The following is a 6832-nucleotide window of genomic DNA, read 5'->3' on the forward strand; positions in this document are numbered from 1 at the left end:
GATTCAACAACTTATTATAATAGCAAATTTTAGACTAAATGCTTTTGTAACAAAGACATGTTAACCCTTACCAATTTGATTTTTATTCCTTTATTCAAGAATAAGCTGCAATCATTAAGCTCAACTTATGTCTTCATATGTTGATCGTAGCAATTTCTCTCCACTAATGTAGATAGCATTAGGACTTTGAATCAATAGGTCTTTATCAAGGTTGTAACGTGGCTAGGCTAGGGGTAGGTGAAAGATGGATAAATTTTGGCTTAAAACCCTAGACTTAGCGTCAATCAAACCTTCGGAATTTTTATCTTCGATACACCAACTTGACTTTCATATGCTCTTTTGTACATCTCTTTCAAATACATGTGCTCTTTTTTTTAAGCTAACACAAGCACTTACTTTGTGTACTGCAATTCTCGAGCATTTGATACTTCTTTTCAACTCCCCCAAACTTATTTTCGAAGAACATTTTGAATAGTACTGAGTCTAGTGTTTGGGACAATTTTAAGATCATTAAGCGAAAAGTAATGGCTATATATTGCAAGGGTCGAAATTAAATTAGGCCATATAGTCTCAAAGTTGGGTTCCAAAGGATAAAATTTACCATGGTGCGCTTGAAAGGATCAAACGGTCCAAACAATAGTTGCCTAAATCATTTCCAACGTTCCATGCTCCCTAGATTTCGCCTTAAGAAACTACTAAGTCAATTCTAAAGACTTAAACTTTCATGCATACCTAACTTTCCTAAAAAACTAAAAATTTTATGGTATGAATTTGCATGCTTTATTAGAAATACATTCATGTCATTATTAAGCTAACATAATAATTTATTGAAATAATAGAACTTTATTCATACTCAAGTTTAGCATACTTAACAAAATTCAAATATTTGAACAAAATATATCCTAATCATAATTAAAAGAAAAATTTTATTCTAAGTGGAAATTTCGGTCCCCCCAACTTAAAATGAACAATGTCCTCATTTTTTAAAGTGAATAAATACTATACACTAGGTAGGGTTCTAGAAAAGAGGAGGTGAGTCAATTTGACTGCTTAAGTACCAAGCTCTCTCTGAATCCAATCCTAAACATGTATATATCTATTGCCACACTTTATATTTTGTGACTTGTTCATATTTACGAACAAAAATAAAGTAAAGTCGAGATCCCTCCCTTTTATTTATTTGCAGATCCTTCCGAATTGGACTCATCTTTTGCTCCATCATTATTGCCTTTGCATGAATCGCTTCGCTCCTTTTATAATGGACTCCATGGTTCAAATATGAAATCTAGGAACTTAGGCACAAAAATAAATGGGTCATTGTATATTTTCTTAAAAGCACTTCTCATCAAGTCATCCCTTATTTTTTAGTATCTCCAGTAGGCTTGTTGCTGCCATTGTTATCTTAATAAATTAATGGCAATTGATAATTTCATATACATATATTTAATTATTAATTGTTGTTAAAATTTGAGTAGAATTAGAACTTAGGATTTTTTTTTAATTTTCTAAGAATTCTACTACAGATCTTATTTTTTCCATCTATAAATACCATCATCCTTTCTCCCTCTATTCATTCATCTTCAAAACCCCAAAACACCAAACCCCTAAGTGCCGCAAGCCTAGCCCAGCTGACTGACCAGTACACGCCCAGCAGACCGCCGCACGTCCAGCTCTATCGCGCACCTAGTGGTCTAGCCTCAGCTCACGTCAAGCGCTCATCCGCAAGACGCCGCTTCTTGCTCCTGCCAGAATGTGTCGAGTTGAGTCTGCACAGGCTTCCATCCCCGCACTCCTACTGCTCCAGGCCACAACGCACAAGCGCCCAGCACCTTAGTGCCCACTCCAGGCCTGCTGCCGAAGGCTCCTTACTACATTGTTGCTCCCACACGCATCTTCTGTCCAATCACCTAGCCACCTTGCACACCAAGCCCTTTAACCAAGCCTTCCAACCCTTCTTTTAAATTTTCATCTTTTTCTTCATAATTATTATTTTTTTAAGAGTTCTTATATTTTTACAAAAAAAAGGTGATTTTAATTCATTGAATTATTAATAATTTTTATTAAATTTTTGAGAAAATAATTTTTCCATCTTATGATCAGGTTAAACATGTCTCGCAAGAGAACTCGTGCTTCCACTTAAATTGATTAAACACAAAACAAGTTCCACTGTGAAGAAGCCAAAGTGAGATACAAAAGTATCTTAAAAAATCAACAGATACATCTAGAGAAAGGCTTTGCATTAAAGAAAAAGCAACTACAGAGACTTTATGGCACGTATTCGTCAAGTTACTGAAACCCCCCAATTGGGAACTATTTTGTGAAAAGAGACCTAGTGTGGATGAGGAGCTAGCTCGTGAGTTCTATGCAAATTTAACTTCAAGCAAGATGATAGAAATTCCAGTTCGCGGAATCAAGGTACCAATAAATTCAAACGCTACTAATGAGTTCTTTGAATTACCTGATTTAGAAAACGATGAATATTCCACATTAATTAGTATCAAGCCTAAGAATTAGCAAGAAATTCTCTAGGAACTGACAGTCCAGGGTTCTACGTGGACTGTGTCAAAACAAGCAATCCACATTTGTCAAAGAGAATATTTGACGCCACTCGCGAAGGTATGGTTTTACTTCATCCAATTCATCCTTATGCCTAGATCACATGGGACTAGAATCTCGTTAGAGCGAATGGTCTTATTGTACTCGATTCTAACTGGTAAGACCATTGATGTGGGAAAGATCATCTTGAGGAAATATAGAATTGTGCCATTAAACACTCTGGCCCTACTCACTTCCCGTTTACAGTAACAATTCTATGCTTAAAAGCTGAAATTCTTGCAAATGTAAGGAAGACAAGGTATAGCCAAGGCACAGTCACAAATTGGGACATCTACCGAATAGCTAAAGACTCATTTCTACAGCAACAAGTTGAAGGAAGTGAGGAACCTGAGGACCCTAATATAGAAGAAGATCCCACGATAAAATCATTTGAAGTCCCTGATAAGGTAGAATCAGTGGAGCCAGAAGCTAACCTGATGTTGAAACTTCAATGTTTAGAGCTCAACCGCCTAGCTCAGACCTTCGAGATGAGCTATCAAAATTGATGGACTTAATGCAACATATGCAACAGCCTGGACACACGGCCATGTGACCCCTATTTCTAATTTCTTCAACTCTTTCTTGTTGAGTTGTTTTAGGTTTAAAAATTGAGTAAAATAATGGTTATTTTGTTGAGTTGTGCAATGAGGTCAGGTCAACTGTAACAGCCCGATTTTAGGCCTAGCCAGAACAGTGGTTTTGAGACCAAAAATTTGAGCTCATAAATTTTTTTTTACTATTATTTTGAGGTTTACAGCATGATAATATGATTGTGTAAAAAAAATTTTAAGAAATTTTATCGTTTGAAAGCTCAATTTGTGAAAAATGACTAAATCGCGTAAAGTGCTAAAGTTGTGTTCTATTAGCTAAATGTGTTAAATAGCTATAGAACTTAGAATTTGAGGTCCTTATTGAGTAATTAGACCACTATATGTGTGAGTGGATGTACATTGAGTGTAATAAATGAAAAGTCAAGGTAGGTGGGGTTTGGTATTTTGATGACTTAAGATAGATTAAATAAAATAAAATAAAAATGGTCTTCTTTTTCATTTCCTTCTTGCACCAAAAAATTCAGCAAGAATAGCCATTTGGGAGCTTGAAATTTTGACAAAGAGAAACCCTTTACATGTAGTCATTTTGGTGTTAGTTTTGTTAATTTTTATGTTTTTGGAACCCTTGAAGCTTAAACTAGATAAATAGGGGACTAATTTGCAATATGGTTGGAAATATAGAGTTTTTCCATGAGAGAATATTTTTTGTTTTTGAAGTTTAATGGAAGAAAATGAAATGTGTTGAACAAATTTTGTGGACTTTTGCTGAAAATGTGAAATAGGGATTAATTTGTGAAATGTGAAATTTATGAGTTAAATGTGTGAAATTGTGACATGTGTGAGTTGCTATAAGCATGAAAATGATTCAACTATGCATGGGTAGAAAGAAATTGAACACATTTCATTTTACTAGCCTAGGGGCAAAATTATAAATATGTCAAACTTTAAGGGCAAAAACGTAATTTTGCCATAATATGATTTTTGGATCATATTGAATAATGTGACTAGTAAATAGGCTAAATGTGATATTATAGATCAAAGAAGACAAGATTCGGGCCTAGAAGGGGGGAAAATGTGAAATTGACGGTTAGGTCCCTTTTTCCCATTTCGATATCGAGGTAAGTTCATGCGTAAATAATGCAACCTTATGTTACGTATTTACTATTTCGATATTGCATGAATTGTATACAGTTTTTTTATGAAATTGATTAAATATGATTTTGGCGAAGTTTCGAGAAATGAGAAATCCCGATTTAACCTCAAGGGTAGAATACAAATGTCATGATAGTAGGACTACCGAGATTCCGTATAAGACCATATCTGGGATATGGCATCGGTATATGACTTTATATAAGACCATGTCAGGTACATGGCATCAATATGATATTTCAGGTAAGACCTTATCCAGGATATGGCATTGACACGATACTAAAAGTATGAGATCCCCGAGCATCCTTGGTATTCCAATGTGTTCAACAGGTAAATCAAAGATGAGTATGAGAATGAAATTACTATGAGTAAACGGGCATGTACATAAGCTTATAATTGTAAATTCATGATTATTGTGGAAATAATTGTTTATTACCCATTGTGGTTGATAGTGCACATACTTGTGATGTTGGATATATGATAAATATTAATGATGAATATGCGTTAGGCTGTTGGGCCGAATTGATATGTTATCTAATATGTTTATATGCTTGAGTTGTATTTCACTGGGTATGTTAAGAACGAGAAAGTATGTGATTATATTACGAGTGGTACAAGTATGTACATAGAACTCATGTGAGGTGGATTTGGTATATGATGAATTCTTGGTAAGAATGTACATGAATAAATTACTTGTAAATTAATGATAACCTTGTGACAAATGATCTACATTTATGATAAATGGATGCATGTTAAGATTTGATAATGATCATGTTATAGGCTTAGGAGCCTAATTGATTTGTGATATTTTACGGTTCATTTATTTAAATTGTGTTTCATTGGATATAAGGAAAAGAAAAATGGGCATAATTTCCGAATAAATTCATTATGAGAACATAGTAAGATATGAGCTTAGACAAGTGAAAGGTGGTTGAATTATATGTTGAAATTATGATTACTCATAAATGATGTGCATGTGATTCGGAGGATGGGAATAACTTGTTAAATAATGTGATAAGTTATATTGGAGAGACTATAGTGGTAGGCTAATGCCAAGGCATGTAAATGGTATTTAAGAGATAAAAGAGTAAGCATTATGAACGAGTAAGTGGTAACCATGAGAATTAATACAATTTGTATTAATAATGATCTTATGGATGGGTAAATTAAATGGATGTTAATAATTGTTTATTATTTGCATATGAATTTACTAAGCTCTAAAGCTTACTCCCCTTACTTTCCCATCTCTTATAGGTTAATTTAGATAGTTCGGGTTGGAGATCGCTGGAGAGACCATCACACTATCAAGCTATCACTACGGGTATTGATGAATTCAAGTAGTTTGAGTCTATGGCATGTATAAGGACTTTGTCTTTTGAGTAATTAGGTCATTGTAAATGTGACCAAATGAGTTGGCCTAGAATGGCTCGTGGTCCAATTTGTATAAGGCCATGAGATGTGGCCTATATTGATTATTAGGTTGTAAACCTAATTGTTTATGCATGCATGTGTCTATGCAATTGTAATATGGTTGATTGTTGTGTGTGTGTGATGGAATTGTCAATGAAATGCATGATGAAAATTAAGACTTGATTATGTCAAATAGGAGTAATCTACCACTCTTAGTGCATGCAAAATTATAAATTTGGTTTGATAAAGTATGAAGTCTTATGCATGTGTAAGTAAAGATGAAATGGCCATGATCATGTCTTGTTTGTGCATGTTTAAGTGCTCAATTATGCCCTGCTAAGTGCCATTGAATTCATGTTTGTGTATGTGCAATCACAATTGGCTTGGAAAATAGCCTCAATAATTGTCCACACGGGCATGTGTCTAGGCCGTGTGTGACACACGGTCTGCCCCATGGGCGTGTGGTCTGGTCGTGTGTCCCCTGCTCCCTAATTAATGCAAAATAGAATGCCTAGTAGTAAACACACAGGCAGAGACACGGTTGTATGTCTCAGCCGTGTGGAGGACACGACTTCAGGACATGGGTGTGTGCCCTGGCCGTGTGAAGTTTGCACATGATTTTTGGAATTTAATTCGCCACACAACCTAAGCACATGGGCATGTGACTTGGCTGTGTGACCCTATTTTATTGATGACGTCATAAATAGAGAGTTACACAGGCTGAGGACACGGGCGTAAGCCACACGGGCTTGTGTGACCACACGGCCTACTCATACGAGCGTGTGACTCCCCAACAGATGAATATTTTCTAAGTGTAGTAAGAGTTTTGAAAGTTTCCAGTTTAGTCCCAAACCACCCTCGATGCATGTTTTGGCTCGTGGGCCCACATAAGGGATGATATGCATGTGAATGAAAATTTTTAAATTTGGATGAAAATTCATGTCTCGGTTTAGTAAGATTGTTTGTGTTTATGTCTGCTAACACCTCGTACCTTATTCCAGCATCGAATATGGGTAAGGGGTGTTACATTTAGTGGTATCAAATCTATGATTTAGTCGATTCTCGGACTAGCCTAGCGTATGTGAGTCTAGCTATACATTCTATATTACTACCCGTGATAGTGTGAC

The sequence above is a fragment of the Gossypium arboreum genome, chromosome 12, assembly GCF_025698485.1.
Source record: "Gossypium arboreum isolate Shixiya-1 chromosome 12, ASM2569848v2, whole genome shotgun sequence".
NCBI lineage: Eukaryota > Viridiplantae > Streptophyta > Magnoliopsida > Malvales > Malvaceae > Gossypium > Gossypium arboreum.